This window comes from Oenanthe melanoleuca, chromosome 4A (assembly GCF_029582105.1).
Source record: "Oenanthe melanoleuca isolate GR-GAL-2019-014 chromosome 4A, OMel1.0, whole genome shotgun sequence".
Lineage (NCBI taxonomy): Eukaryota > Metazoa > Chordata > Aves > Passeriformes > Muscicapidae > Oenanthe > Oenanthe melanoleuca.
Window position 1 is genome coordinate 18454407 of NC_079338.1, and position 16793 is coordinate 18471199.

Genomic DNA, 16793 nt, shown 5'->3' on the forward strand with positions numbered 1-16793 from the left:
GTGCCTGTATCCAGCTGTGCCTGTATCCAGCTGTGGTTGTATCCAGCTGTGGCTGTATCCAGCTGTGGTTGTATCCAGCTGTGGCTGTATCCAGCTGTGGTTTATCCAGCTGTGCCTGTATCCAGCTGTGCCTGTGCCCAGCTGTGCCTGTATCCAGCTGTGGTTTATCCAGCTGTGGCTGTATCCAGCTGTGCCTGTGCCCAGCTGTGGTTGTATCCAGCTGTGCCTGTGCCCAGCTGTGCCTGTGCCCAGCTGTGCCTGTATCCAGCTGTGCCTGTATCCAGCTGTGGTTGTATCCAGCTGTGGCTGTATCCAGCTGTGGTTGTATCCAGCTGTGGCTGTATCCAGCTGTGGTTTATCCAGCTGTGCCTGTATCCAGCTGTGCCTGTGCCCAGCTGTGCCTGTATCCAGCTGTGGTTTATCCAGCTGTGGCTGTATCCAGCTGTGCCTGTGCCCAGCTGTGGTTGTATCCAGCTGTGCCTGTGCCCAGCTGTGCCTGTGCCCAGCTGTGCCTGTATCCAGCTGTGCCTGTATCCAGCTGTGGTTGTATCCAGCTGTGGCTGTATCCAGCTGTGGTTGTATCCAGCTGTGGCTGTATCCAGCTGTGCCTGTGCCCAGCTGTGGTTTATCCAGCTGTGCCTGTATCCAGCTGTGCCTGTATCCAGCTGTGGTTGTATCCAGCTGTGGCCGTGCCCAGCTGTGCCTGTGCCCAGCTGTGCCTGTATCCAGCTGTGGCTGTATCCAGCTGTGCCTGTGCCCAGCTGTGGTTTATCCAGCTGTGCCTGTATCCAGCTGTGGCCGTGCCCAGCTGTGGCTGTGCCCAGCTGTGGCTGTGCCCATCCTGGCCTGGCACAGGCTCCTCACTGGGATGCTGCAGGAGAAAGGACCCTGGAATCACCTCCTTAGTTTGTTGCTTCATCTCTTCACCATCAGCACATTTTCATCACAGGGGAGAGAAAAGAGAGGTAATAGTTTTATCTTTATATATATATAGCATACACTTCTTTAATGGCATGGTTCTGAAATTGCAGTTAATAGTTCATGAACTCTTCAGAGTACTATTAAACAGTTTGGTTATTTCAGATATCGTGGGGAAAGGTTTCTCATTCCTCTGAGTATCCCTTAGCCATGAACTGGGGAGAAGGTAAACTGTGGGAAAAGCAGGAAAACTGAGAATGCACTGAGGGATAATTGACAAGCCATCAGCCCTGTTATTGATTTCCTCAGCACAGAAAGCTCTGCAGCAGATGAGAGCCTGGCTCTTCATTCTCCCACCTTGAAGAAAAGTGGTTGTAGGAGAGCATTTGGTTATTGCTCTCAACTGGGTACAATTCTTGAGGGCTTTGTTTGGCTGAGTTTACCTGTTTGACTCTAATGTAGGCAGATTCCCTGCAAGGGGGAATTGTTTAAGAAGCTGGAGAGGTGAACTGTGCTGTGGCTGTGCTTTTATCAGCTGTGAGAGCAGCTAAAAGGTGTCAGGAATATTCTGCAGTCTCCTGTAGGACTCTGGATGCTGTGCAGTAAAAGCTGGAGCTGTCACAGGGTTGGTGCCTGAGTTCATCCACCTCCATCACTTCTGGTGTGGGGCTCAGGATGTCACAACTGCTCTGCCTGCTCTCAGCACCAATCCCACCATGGCAACTCCTCACAACACAGAAAATGCCAGATATTCAAATGTATAGCAGAGTCAAGGTCATTTAACAATAAATCATCAAAAATTTCCCTGATCAATTTAAAAAAAAAAAATGAATTACTGGAATATTTCTGAATGGCTCAGCAAACTCCAGAGCAAGAAATAACACTTGTAACTGTGAAAAGAACTAAGGGAACAGGGATTTTAAATGAGAGAACTTTATTCATAATAATGTCATAAGAGCATCAAGTAGAAGAATAATATTACTTTATCAAACATCTTGTATGTCTGGATCCCTACAAATACATAAGAAAGCAACTGAAAATTATATACAATGAGAGAAAGGAACTGCAGGTCAGCACAGTGTCAAGCTTATGATGTAACTGGTGTTCAGAGACTTCAGGGAATAATTCACATATTATAAATCCTAAATAATATTTGAATTTTATAGGAGTATAGCTTGAAAAGAAAAAACAAAAAAAATTTTTAAAAAGGCAGAGTGGTAGATGGGGTTTTTTTTTAAATATATGTATGAGCAGGAGAATTATAGGTGAGGCAGCTTAATTTCAATTTTGGCAAAAACAGTTTTTTCTTTCCACTTTTCTTGCTCTGATCTCCAAGCAAATGCCTGGATGACAGTGCCCAAATGTACAACTCAATAAGTGGGAGAGCTCCCTACAATTAAAACTTGGGAAAGTTTTCCAGCACCTCCTGCTCCCCCATGGCCAGCCCCGTGTGCTGCTGCCTTTAATTGTAAAACATCCCCCGATTTTGATCCTCTTGCCCCAGGTTTGCTGCTCTGCAGGTCCTCTGATTTGTTTTGAAGTAAACTCTGCTATTGATACATTATTAAGTGGGTATGGGGTTAGCACAGCCTTAGAGTAAATTTTTTCCAAGGGTTGTAATTTCTTCAGCTTCTGTTTGATTCCAGACACTCTGTGAAATATTTTGCAGGCTGAATTTCCAAGTACTCCCCAGTACCTGAGCTGACTTATGTGCCCATAATGAAAGTTCTGTTTGCATCAAGAGAAAGACAGAGCCTGGCATCCCTGGTGTCATATTTTGCCCTCTCTTCTAGGGGAGAAGAAAGGGAAACAACCTTGTTCCAGTGCTGAATCCTTCCTGTCTCAGCTGGAGAGCAAAGGCTGCCCTGCAGGCTCTGCTCTGGAGCACACACAGCTTGGCAGCCCCTGCCCAGGGTTTCTTTGGGCAGCAGAGAGAATTTCAGTCTGGGATGAGTTTGGATGTTGAATGTGAGAGCAGTGCCCTGTGTCTGGTCATCTTGACTCCAGGCTTTGGCAGCCTCCTTGTGTGCACCCCAAACTGCTGGTGTGGTCTCCTTCCCAAAGGATTTGCTGTATTTTATATCTAGAACACACATAAATTCTGATGTAATTAATGAAGTAAAAGAGCAGAAAATGTAAACCTCACTGTTCAGCTTTTAAATTGCATCACTGAGTGGTGTGTGCTTGCTTTGTTTCTCCTTGTGTTGGTTTTGCTTTGTTTCCTTGTTTTTTTTGAACCAAAACTAAGTTTAAGTCTTTATCCAAGCCCCTCCATCCATTAAATTCTGAGGAGAGTTCAGACCTGGATTATTGCATACTTTGAAAATCAAATTTGTCTTTAATTATTAAGGGACTTGTCTTCAATTTTCCTTATGAATGCAAATTCCTAAAGACTTTTCTTACCCAGAAGAGTGTCTTCCTCATAGATTAGCATTACCAAAGTTACTTTATAGTTTAATTACTGCTTTGTGTAAGGTTGAAAATCAATAGTCTTGCAGGAGCTTCTGCTCTGAGAGCAGAAATTGTCAGTACCTGTGTGTGAGGTGTACAGCAATATTTTGTATTGGATATTTTGTATTATAAACTCTTTCTGAACTTGAAATGCCCCACGAATGCCTTTAGCATGGCAGCAGACCAGAAAACCCAGAAATATGTCCTGGCCTGTGAAAGCCTTTCCAACTTTGATTTCAATATGTTCATCACAATTATAGCAACCCAACCTCCCAGACTCCTTGCAGATGTCTTTAATTTATGAGCCCTGGGCCCATTTTTCATATGGAGTTTTTAAGATTGTTTGATTTACTTTTTCAATTTTTTTTTTGCTGTTAATAGATTGGTCATCCTCATATCTTAATAAAACAAAAATTGAATTATATGCACCACTAAGCAAGCATGACAGGACTTTTGCTAGCAGATGTAAAGTGTGAAAACCTGTGGGAAAATCCCATTCATTTCAGGTTCCACTTGAGAACAGTGCACTGCAAATGGATTCAGTCTGAAAAACACAGGAGCAGGGGAACAATGGAAATCAATGATTTGAACCTAATTAAAAAGACCTGATAAAAATTCTGGAGAGCCAGATGGCAAAGTCAATTTCTCAGTATAATATCTGTGCAGATAAAGAATATGATTAGCTGTTGACATTCTGCAAGGGTAGAATGATCTTATCAGCAGAATGTCAAAGTATTTCTTTAACAGTATTAGACTGTGCTTTTATAACTATTGTACACCTGACTTAATGGAAATCATTTTTCTTCCAGGAAGTATGAGACATAATGTTTTTCTCAGATGTCACAGTGCAAAACTCACGAGTTGGTTATCTTGATAAAAGCTTTAGACTTTGACTGCTGAAGGCAGACATGTACATGACTTGAACATTAAAGCTGAAATCAAACTCCAATTAGAGGTGTGGGTGAACACTTTTGTGAGTATTTCTCCCTGCATTTGTGTTTACAGACAATTCTGTTGAATTAGGAGTAAATTTTGGCAAAGGAAGTTTCCTGTACACAGGTGTAGTGAAGCAAATACCTCAGTGCCTTCAGCTGAGCTGTTCAGTTGTTGTGCAAAATGCTTAAAAGGACAAAATGAATAAATGATGTGATGGTTCCACAGCTAAATAGTCACTCAGGAGAAAAAGATTTCTGGTGTCTTTTATCTCCTCCTCTACTCCATGGACTGGAAACACCAGAGCAGACTGAAAGGGGGGATTTGAGTTTCCTGGGAGGGAGAAGTGCCAAATTGAAATGTTTTTACAGAAGAGTTAAATCTAGATTCTGGATATTTCAGGTAAGAGTGGTCTGGCCCCACATCTACTGAGTGAAGCAGAATTTACAGTCACACCCATTGTTTCCTCATTGTCTCCCCCTGAGGCATTGCTGGAATCATTTATAATAAAGGTTCCCATGTGAAATTGCTGCTGTATTCAGGGGTCTGGCTGAATGTGGGTGCTAGCAGGATTACCAGCCTTTAATTTGGGTTTAAAAACCAACACCTGGGAGTTACTGATGTTAGATTTTTGGGAAGATGACTTGAAAGCTTTGTTGGTTACTGAGTTATCCAGGCTGGATAATGTGACATGTCTCATTTAACTTTTCTGGAGTGTTTCTAAATGTATGTCTGCATGTGACTTCCTGATTTTTTTTTGTCCCTAAAAAAAGCAATCTGCATAAAGTGCTGGTATTTCGTGCATTACTACTTTTTATTATGTGCATCAAACTTCTGTGTTCATAAATATTAGTGTTTCTAACAAAACCATTTATTCTTTTGAATTCAGACAATATAAAATATAAGTTACAGCTCCTTGAAAAAGCCTCAATAATTGTGGACAGCCTGTGATGCAAGCAGCTCAGGTATAGATTTTAGAACAGATGAATCTTCCTTAAACTACACTAATTAAAGTGACTGTAAAAGTCTGGGCTGAGGATAAAGCAGATGATGCTTTACACCAGTAAAACACAAGAATCTGACAAGGCTTGTCTGGCACAGTGCAGGGGGAACAGTTCTGAGTAATTGAGCATTGAAATCTTCTTTCTTTATAGTTTTCAGATTAAATCAGGAGCAGAACTGCTGACTTGCAATTGGCAAAAAACAATTGTCAGATCCTGGCTTTCAAGCAACCTAAATGACTCAGTTTCACTTGCATATTTTAATTTAAACACCTTTTAAACACCTCTGAGCCCTTTAATACTTGGGCTATGTCTCCCCTGGGGATTTTAAAGGACTGGCTGAATACAGGACGTGGCTCATGGCAGACATTGACTCCTGCCCTTTATTGAGATATTAGACTTCATTATGCTAATGTCAGAATTTGTCTCTGTCCATGCTGAACATTTAAAGAGGAGTAGCACTCCTTATTAAGTGATAATTGATGAGGTGACACAGATGAGGAGGCTCTTTGAGAAGATGCAGTTTGGGATAATCAGGGTTCCAATAACTGATGCCCAGCTGCTGGCTGAGCTCAGGAGCTGCCACTGCTGCATTGTTCCAAGAGAAATGCATTTCCATTGTCCCAGTCACTGCACTGACAGTCCCTTCTGGATCCTTAACACAATTTAGAGGCTGAAAATCCTCCTGCTGTGCAAACAAGAAGTGTAGCAGAATTTCCCTGCTGCCTGATGACTTTTTTAACTAAGAGTGAAACTAATATGTTCTCTGGTAAAATCCTTACCTGTATTTCCCTCATGATATAATCCAATGAAATATTTCATAGGTGATTAGATCCCATCTAATCTTCCTGGATTTTGAAAGCTCCATTTTTCCTTCTAATCTGTGCTTTGTACTGCAGAGATACCAAGATAATATCTGTAATGCAAATTACTTATGCAGTTTGTATTTTTGAAGTTGAAATTGTAATAATCATCTAGTCCTTGGAGTGAAAGTCATTTTCCAGCCTTTATTTCCCCACCCTTATGTTCCCCAGTTACTTTGTGTGTGTGGCTGTTCTAGATCTGCATTTCCTGATGCTGCAGTTAGTTCTGTTTTATTGTGCAGCACATCTGCAGCACTGCTGGGAGTATTTCTGATGATCTCATTACTGGATCAAAGCTTCAGTCTCTTGGGTCACAACCCTGCTTAATGCTCTTGTGCAGACCCCTCCAGACTTCCACTAATAACAGCACTTTGTGCTCATAAAAGGAATTGCTCAGGACATAAGCAGCCAGAAAAGAAAAGAAAAGAAATAGAGTATAAAAAGTACTTGAGGCTTTTGAGGAAAAACAGAAAAAAGGGGTCTATGGTATCAACTTTTCATTCTATCTGCTTGCCATGTTGGTCTGCCATGACCAAAAATCAGCCATTTGTTATTTTAGGATGTGAAAATGTAGAAAAAAAATTAAGCTTGAAGTTGACAACTGTATTTTAAAAGCAAATTTATGATCCTGGAATGAGGCTCGGGAACATTTTTATTTTTCACACACCAGTCTCTGAGCTTTATCCATCTCATCCAGGGCTCAGGGATCCCTGTGGGATGCAGGGATGGGCTCTCCCAGCAGATCCATCCCATCCAGGGCTCAGGGATCCCTGTGGGATGCAGGGATGGGCTCTCCCAGCAGATCCATCCCATCCAGGGATCCCTGTGGGATGCAGGGCTGGATTCTCCCAGCAGATCCATCCCATCCAGGGCTCAGGGATCCCTGTGGGATGCAGGGCTGGATTCTCCCAGCAGATCCATCCCATCCAGGGATCCCTGTGGGATGCAGGGATGGGCTCTCCCAGCAGATCCATCCCATCCAGGGATCCCTGTGGGATGTAGGGCTGGATTCTCCCAGCAGATCCATCCCATCCAGGGCTCAGGGATCCCTGTGGGATGCAGGGCTGGATTCTCCCAGCAGATCCATCCCATCCAGGGATCCCTGTGGGATGCAGGGATGGGCTCTCCCAGCAGATCCATCCCATCCAGGGCTCAGGGATCCCTGTGGGATGCAGGGATGGGCTCTCCCAGCAGATCCATCCCATCCAGGGATCCCTGTGGGATGCAGGGCTGGATTCTCCCAGCAGATCCATCCCATCCAGGGATCCCTGTGGGATGCAGGGCTGGATTCTCCCAGCAGATCCATCCCATCCAGGGATCCCTGTGGGATGCAGGGCTGGGCTCTCCCAGCAGATCCATCCCATCCAGGGATCCCTGTGGGATGCAGGGCTGGGCTCTCCCAGCAGATCCATCCCATCCAGGGATCCCTGTGGGATGCAGGGCTGGATTCTCCCAGCAGATCCATCCCATCCAGGGATCCCTGTGGGATGCAGGAATGGATTCTCCCAGCAGATCCATCCCTTCCAGGGGACCCTGTGGGATGCAGGGATGGGCTCTCCCAGCAGATCCATCCCATCCAGGGATCCCTGTGGGATGCAGGGCTGGGCTCTCCCAGCAGATCCATCCCATCCAGGGATCCCTGTGGGATGCAGGGATGGGCTCTCCCAGCAGATCCATCCCATCCAGGGATCCCTGTGGGATGCAGGGCTGGATTCTCCCAGCAGATCCATCCCATCCAGGGCTCCCTGTGGGATGCAGGGCTGGATTCTCCCAGCAGATCCATCCCATCCAGGGATCCCTGTGGGATGCAGGGATGGGCTCTCCCAGCAGATCCATCCCATCCAGGGCTCAGCCACCATCTGTGCCCCAGTGTCCCCCCTTGAACTGCTCTATAAAACCCTGGATGTGCCCCAAGATGGACAAATATTCTGCCATGGGAGCCCAAACCAGAGCTGCATTATTGGGACTTGTGCTCTATTCCTACATCTGACAGCAGCAATCCTCCCCAGCAGCTGCTTGCTGCAATAATAACCTTTGCAGAGGTGCCAACAGTGGGCTGGAGAGCTGAGTGCTGTCCTGTGAGGAAAGCTGGGCCCCCACTGAGACTTGGAATTATCCTCTGGGAATCTGCCTGGGGGGAAGATCACAAAAACATCTGTGTGCCCCCTCCAGGCAGGAGGGAAGGTTTGACACTGCAGGATGAAGAGCATTTTTCCTGGAAGTTTGTCTTTGCATTTAGGTGCCTGTTCTGCTCTTGGCAGTACAAACACCTACCTGCATTTCCTTACCCTGCATAATCCTTCACTTGGAAAAAAACAGAAAGGGGGAGAGAGAGGGAAGGGGGTTGCAGATCCTCTAGCAAAGAAGATTTTTAAGGCTCAAATAACTGCAATGTGAACTTCTTGCCACATGTAATATTGCCTCTTGATTGATCACCTTGGAAACAGCCTGAAGTCTTTGTTTTGTGTAGTTGCTCTGCTGTGATTTAAAAGTAGAGGATGAGTAAGACACAGATCTAATAAGATTTAACTCTTCTGTGGTAAGAACCTGTAATCAGATATATATTAATTATATACTTATAATTTATACAGCTGTATTATTTATATACATATAATTATATAATATTATATATATTATGTAATTATATATTAATTGTAATATATGATGATATCTATATTATGTTAATTATGATTTATAACAATTATATCTGTAATATATGAATTATACTATACAATACATAATTACTTTAAATAATTTTATATACATGATATAAATATAATAATAATCTTTACTGATATTAATTAATATTTGGCCACCTCTCTTTTCATTGAATTCATTACAAGGGTGTAGAGTCAGCATTCCCTCCTTCCAGTGCAAAGCCCCACAGAGCTGAATTCCTCTGCCTTGCTCTGTGAGCCCAGCCAGGGCTTTGAAAGACTCTTCTTTCATTTTGCAAAGCCCCACATTTAATATTATTTTGACTTTTTTAATATTCTGGGTTTAGAGTGTTCACCAGGCTACAGTATTTCACCAAGTGAATGAGTGACTGCAGTTTGGGATTTGAGTTGGGGATTTAGGTAGGAGAGGACCAAAATAAATTTCCTTAATCTGTAGATGAAATAGTTTAAATAATCACAGTTTCCAGACTGTAATTTTCTGTTCTTCCTCAACAACTCTTGCTGCTACAGTTTCTTCCTGTAAACCCGAGTTTTTATTGAATTAATAACATTGAAACTGTGCATGAAAGTTCTGTTAAGTTGCTTTTATACCTCTCTGTCATAGTCTGAGTGGTGGGAGGTTCTGACACCAACATTGGGGTAAATTCTGCACATCAATGACACAAACAAGTTCTTTCTTCTTAGAGTTTTACACTGGGTAAAGTTTTGATTTCTCTCAGCTCACTGAGCACTATTTGATTTGGTTGCTCATCAGATTACTTTAAATTTTCATGCACTTCTCTTTGTGGAATGCTGCATTGCAAGGTAAAGTGAATTATAGATTAATATTCAAGTGGACAGTGCAAAATAACTGGAGTATGCAAAACAGAAGGAAAATTTTAAACAGCTCTTGGTGATTGGGGTCAGGAAAATATTTACCTCAGAATACCTATATTGTTCTAAATATGTACAAATGAACCATTTCAATTGGTGCTGACTTCTGCACTCCCCTGGGATGCTCTCCAGGGAATTTGGGCTCAGCAGCTCCAGGGAGTCCCTGGGATGGTTTGCTGGCTGCTCCATGTGCAGTTAGGGAACAAACTGGAGGTGGTGGGGCAGGGCAATCCTCACATCCAGGCTGCAGGGGATTACCTCAGCTGGCTCATCCCCTTCCCAACCAACAAAATTCAATTAACTTTTATGAATTATTTAGCCACACCGAAGTCTTAGATAGTATTAATATTTGTGTTTCAGCCTCTTTTGTGCAAGGAATATAAAGTATTTCTTCTTTATCATCAATCAAACGCCAAAAATGTAATTTTCTATTTCACTGTTTTAAGAAATATCTTCTTAATCTCTCCTGATATTGACTTGAAAATGTTAAATAGTGGCTGTTGCTTATGCTTAGATTATTAATTGCCTCAGCAGAATACCAGGAATTCTATGTAACTTAAATGATTGATTTTTAATTTTTTTTTTTTTTTTTTTTTTTTTTTTTTACTCAATGGCAACTTTTTAAACAAAAAACTTTTAGAACTTTAATGCTACCAGACAAATTGCAATCTGCTAGCACAATCCAAGAAGGAAGGGTTTGAACAATGCTGCTACAGTATTCATGTGTTTGACAAAAGAGTTTAGTTCTTGTCTGAGGAAGAGAGCTCCAGAGAAGCTAAGAATAAACCAGGATTGACTTGTAGACGGGAAAGGCTTATTTTGTGTCTCAGAAAATGAAAGATTGTCAGTCCTTCACTCACTTCCTGCACTGTTCTTAGCATTGTAGCAAAGATCTAGTCATCCAAACTGAGAAATTAGGGATGTGAAGGCTTGACAAGCCCGTCACAACAATGGGAATGTTCCTGCTGGTGCTCAGGGAGCCACTGCCTCCAGTTGGGCTGAGGGAAAAACCCTCTGCAGCCCCTTCCCCCAGGTTATCCCAGCCCCTGCTGAGAGCTGCAGGAGCTCCGTGGTGCTGGAGCCTTCTGGGGCTTCCTGAGATCACACAGAGTTAAGGGGATAAAAAGCAGTTTATTTATATTTATTGAAAGGGCTTCAGGTACGTTTGGGGCACCCAGAGGCTACACCCAAAATGGATCATGGGTCAGGAATTTTCACACTTCTATAAATTTGGTCCATTTGCATATCGGGGGTTAATCTCCCAATTACAGCTTCAGGTGATGAAGTCATTTACTCCAAGTTTGCTCCATCCCCAGCTCATTTTTGTTTGTATTTCTGAGGCAGTGAGGTGTCCTTGATTCCCTGGAGAGGAATTGTTGTGTCTGACCAAAATGGGAGTTTGGAGTTCTACACTAAGGAATTGCAGGATTGCAAATATATGGAAAATATAAAAGCTAAAATCCTAAAGCCTCATTGCTGCCCCAGCACTGGCACTCCTCCCTGAGCTGCTGGTTTGAACTGGTGGGGGATGGATGTGTCCCAAACCAGAGCAGGGGAAGTGTGAACTGCATCTCCAGAAATCACTGATCTCGGGCTTTTTCTTCTCTGTGGCCATTCCAGCCCTTGAATGAGAATGAGTTATCCAGCAGCTGGAGCTCTGCTGCACTGGAGCTGGGACAGCCTTCACCATCCCCTCTCCCTGACATCAAATCCTTCCCCATCCATCAGGTATTATCAGTCCTCTCTGTTTTCTCTTGTATTTCTTTAGGCTGATCTAATATTGCATTTTATTCTGTTTTTTTACTGCGTCTTTTCCATTTACTTTAATTAAATGTCCAAGCCTTGTGGATCAAAAAAAGCTTTTATCAAAGGTAATAAATGGATGGTCCTTACAGATCTGTTTGTAGCTCCTTGTAGTTTCTCCTGGCTCCATCAAAGCCAAAGATTCTAGAGATAGAATGAGGCCATAAGAGAGATGGCAAACCTGAATACTGAGGAATTTATGACAAGAATTTCAAATGCAAGCAGCTAATTTTTCCTTGAGGAAGCACAGGGTCAGTGTTACCAACCAGGCTGGAGAGATTTCTCAGTGAAACACCTGAGTCAATCACACATCAAACACGACTGGGCAAGATAAAAATTTACTTACAAAGCACCAAGGCTTCCACTGAAATTTGGCATGCTGATTGTAGATGCTGAATAATTTCCAGGTCTCAGAGTGCTGCCAATGCCAGGAAGAAATGCTAATTCCTGTACAGCAATGTGCTGTTCTGTGACTGATTTTACTCTGCTCTCACAACTATCTCACCTTTCCAGTGAGTGGAGCTCAGAACTGATTTTTCTGGGTGTCAGAGCTGTGTGTGATAGAAAGGCAGCATTTACCACATTGATGGAGTGCTGCTGGAAGTTGTTTGTGTTGTACAGTCCTACAAGTTCAGCTCTAAAATGTGATGCAGAATGATGCATCTGCTTTATCTCCTTCCCTTTCAGTTGCTTCTCTTGCACTATATAAATGAGAGCTGGGGAGGAGAAATTATTTGAAAATATTTTTTTCCTTTGCATGAGGATTTCTTAGTGTCAGTGGAAATAATAGCATTGATATTAGCTTTTAAAAATAGAGCTGCACAGGAATTTTTTTATTAATTGTTGTAGCTGTGGTCTTGCAGCTAAAGCAGACTAAAATAAAATAAAAAATAAAAGGTTTGTTGCCTTTCCTCAGCATCCTCCCAACAACTTTTACAGTTCAACAGTGTATATGTATACAGATATAACAGTATAAAGAGTATAAATAAAACAGATATATATATAAGTATACAATAATATAAATAAATATATATATATAGTATAAATGTTTTACAGATATAGTTTGCACAGCACTGTTAATTATTTGATTAGTTAAGTAGCAATATTAGTGCTCATTATTAGTACAGAACTCAATTAGGATTTCTGCTGTTGCTTATAATAGCTCACCAATTTTTCTGCAATGTATATAAACTGATATGTGTGTGTATATATACATATACATGTTTATATGTAAAAGATTGGTGTTTCTCTTAACCTGCTGATATTTTGTTTTTCTTTTGGCATAGATGGAGCAATGTCTTGTAAAAAAAAGAAACAAATCAAAGGCAAGTATGAAATGTAGGACTTTACAGAAATCAGTGGCAACTGTGAGGGATGAGCAAGAGAAAACAGCATTTTCCACTGCTTGTGGAACTGCCCATTCAGAAATGTAGCTCAGTAACCCTAAGCCAGCTTTGCAATAAAATCCAGGGAATTCAGGCTCCTTGGTGGCACTTAAAAATCTGTCACAGCCAAATTCCTTATGCAAATGTTCACATATATGTTAATATGGTGCACCTGGACTAGTTCTGGGCTGGGTAATTACTGACAAAACTGAGGGTAGCTTAAAGTCAAGTATTTGCTTAATTTCAACAACTGCTGAAGCAGATTTGTACCTCCTGCAAATGACAGGAATTTTTTATTATTTTTTTCATTTTGATGGAGTTTTCCACTTGAATAATAGGAGCTGGACTTTCTGTACACCCTGAAGAAACAGTGAATAAATGTCCTTTAAGTGAATAGAAGAGTTCTGTGATAAACAGAATGAATAAATAAATGAATAGAAGCATTCTGTGAATGTTTACAAACTGAAGTTTGCATCTAAATCAAAGTTTTACCCTTTGAATGTGTGGCATTAAATAGTTGTCAGGCCTTTATTGTGTGTGGCATCCCAGCGCTTAGGACTGAGCAGAGCCCTCTGCCATCTACTGATATCAGCAAAAATCATATTTATTAGGTTATTTAGCTGTACTTGAGCCTAAAGCCAGGCTGATTTCAGTTTTTTAAATCCAGAGAGTGTGAAAATAATTTAAAATTAATTTCCAGATCTTTCAGGCAGAACCAGTATCACAGTGCAGGTCTCCACAACAAAAAAGAGAACTGATTAAGCCCACTTTAGGATCTTACAAATGACTTATTTGTGGATGAAATATTTTCTGGTAACAGTGGTTATCCAGCCCAGGCTCCTGACTGAATAAGTGTGACTGAGCCTAAGCACTTTAAAGTTGGAAAAAATTAAAGAAAAATAAGGTTAGAAAACCTGATTAAAGAAGTTTTAAACCTGATTAAGAAAGTTTTAAGCCAGATTCAGTAAAATAGGGCTGTTTGAATAAAATTTCCAAAGTGTTGCACAAATAGCAGAAGATGTGGCAGATTTTCACAAGATCCTATCTACAGCCTGATAAGGTTTATAAGATTGCCCTGCTGCAACAAATAACAGTGAAAATTTCCAAGTTCCTAAGCAGTTTGCTGCAAAAACAGCTAAAAGCAATTATATAATTTAGATATATATAAATGCTGTAAATTTGGGCAGCATGGCACTGATCCAGACACAGAGCTCTATTTCCAGCTAAGCTAAACAGGTTACAATATGAGCATTTCCTTGAATTTCCTTGGAAATGTTCCATCTTCCCTTCACTCCTTTGGATGGTGGATTTTTCTGTGCTCAGGACATGAAGATTAATAGGAGTGCTCTAAGAATGTCTTTTTATCAGGTAACCAATGTTGTGAAACTTGAAACCAAAATAGAACCAGGAAAAGATTTTGAAGGGGAATGTTTTTTTTTTTTTTAGAGTGTAATTTTTGGAGTAGAATATTCTGTCCTATTGAGGAGTTTTCAAGAGCTCAGAATGGTTTGTTCTGATGGGCACTGCAGCCAGGACAGGCTGGAGAGGGGGAAAAGTGGAAATGTCAGGGAATTCAACAAGGTCCTGCTCTGGAGCCAGGCTGGGACACCTGGGGGTGCTCACCTGGAGAGGAGAAGGACCCAGGGAAATCTCAGAACCACTTCCAGGTCCTAGAGGGGCTCCAGGAGAGCTGGAGAGGGGCTGGGGACAAGAGATGGAGGGACAGGACACAGGGAATGGCTTCAAAGTGGCAGGTTCAGGTCAAATATCAGGAAGGAATTGTTCCCTGGGAGGGTGGGCAGGGCTGGGATGGAATTCCCGGAGCAGCTGTGGCTGCCCCTGGATCCCTGCAGTGATGCCAGGCTGGACACTGGGCTGGGAGCAGCTGGGACACTGGGAGCTGTCCCTGCCATGGCAGAGGGCTGCAACTGGGTGACCTTTGAGGTCCCTTCCAACCCAAAACCATCCTGTCACTCCAAATGGTAAAAGACAAACTGCTGTTAGATCCCAAGATGGGATTTTCCCCAAGTGCTTCTGGAATTTCTCCAGGTTTGTTTTGTGTTTTGCCAGTGCCACTGCAGAGAGATCAGCACAAACCCTCCAAAATCAACATGGTAACCTGTGGAGGAGGAGGGAAATGATTTCCATTCAGGTCCTTTCTGCACACAGAGAGGTGACAGAAAGGTAACTCTATTTACTGCAGCTTTATTTTAATCCTCTGGGAATTCATTAGCATCCCTCTCAAATGCCAGTGCTCAAATCCTGCTATGAGAAGACAAACAAAGAAGGGAACAGAAACGATTCAGAAGATATTTTCCCAGGTTATGCAAATGCAGCTAAGGAGACACTGCTTGGTCCTGGGTTTCCCTAATTCACTGTAGTAAAGATGTATTATGTGGGTTCCCCTCTGGAAAAATCATTTATCAGGATGACAGGTGAATAATGAATGTAATTCACTAATATTTCACCATCTCCCCATGGGGATTAGAGAGAATAGGATGGAAGAAAACTCTTGTGGAGTTGTTTTAGGGAGGGGTTATGTGAGCTGCATCTTTTTGCCCCCCTGTAAATTCTGTTTCAATGGGACAAGGAGGAGGCTGCTGCTGTTAATAAAGGAAACAATGGCCAACACTCAGTTCCTAAATTATCACTGATAAGGTGGTCATGCTTGCCTGAGTTTTCGGTGTTTGCAGCAAACCAGGGATGTGGATGTCCTGAATGCTGGATAGAAAATCTATAAATAATGCTGGGAATGCTTTTTCAACTGAAAAAATACCTTTTTCACTCATCCCTAATGGCTCTTTGAAAGTTTTACTTTTAAAGCCGAAATTTCTCATGGCATAATTAATTGTTTCTTGTGTATATTGCTCAGGTACATGTGCACATTTCATTTACACTCAGAGGAAAGAATACAGATAAATTGTGTGTCTGTTAACTGACCACCACTGAAAATTTGGTTTTCTCCAGAGTAGCATGAAGGCAAGTCCTGGAACTTCTAGAAGTTTGCTTTCTCTTGCTCTTTGTGCTGGTCTGCAATATTCCCAATATTCTGCAATGTTCTCCTGTAAGTGTCTCTGATATGGGAGCTGTGTTGGGATGTGCTCACCTGTAGGAATAGATCTCATACAATGTTTAATCCTCAGGCTTTATAAACCCACAGGGCATCCAGAACCTTCCTGGGTCTGCTCTGAGATCTAAGCCCTGCCTTATTCATTGGCACAGCATAAAAGAAGATTTTCTGTAAATTACAGATGGTCACAAATTGACAATGCATTAGCTGAAGCATGAATTTCCAAGCCAGTGGAGCTCTGCTCCCGTGTGCTCAGAGGCTCCTGGGATAACTCAAAGTGACAACGTGCAGGGCTGTGCAGGAGCACAGGATGCTCACAGCATATGTTGGCTGCTGCTTGCACATGGAGCTGAGGGGAATTGAGAGAGAAAACATCATGATCTTAGCAAAAGATCTCCTTGGTGCAGCCAAACCCCCTCCCAGCGCCCACAGGACGGGCTGGAGATGCAATTTAATTCTCTGTTTCTGGTGGAACAAACCAGAACTCTTGCTGCACACACACTGCAGGTTCTGCAGCTCTCACACATCTCCCTGAGACCACAGCCCAGGCCTGGGACCAGCCTTTTATTCATGGCTGTAACTCCTGCAGCTCTGCTCTGGATAATGAAATTCCAGGCTTCTGACATGTTACTTTAAATTTGGCAAGTGTGTGCTTACTCTACAAATGTAAATTCCCATTTCCATCGTGCATATGGAACTTAGAGATTCTCAGTGGTCTGGAAAGGAAAACATATGGCTCCAAAAGGCAGAGCAGGTAAGGGAATGTTTGACTTCAGAACATCAGAATAGCCTGCAAGTCCATTCACATAATCAATATA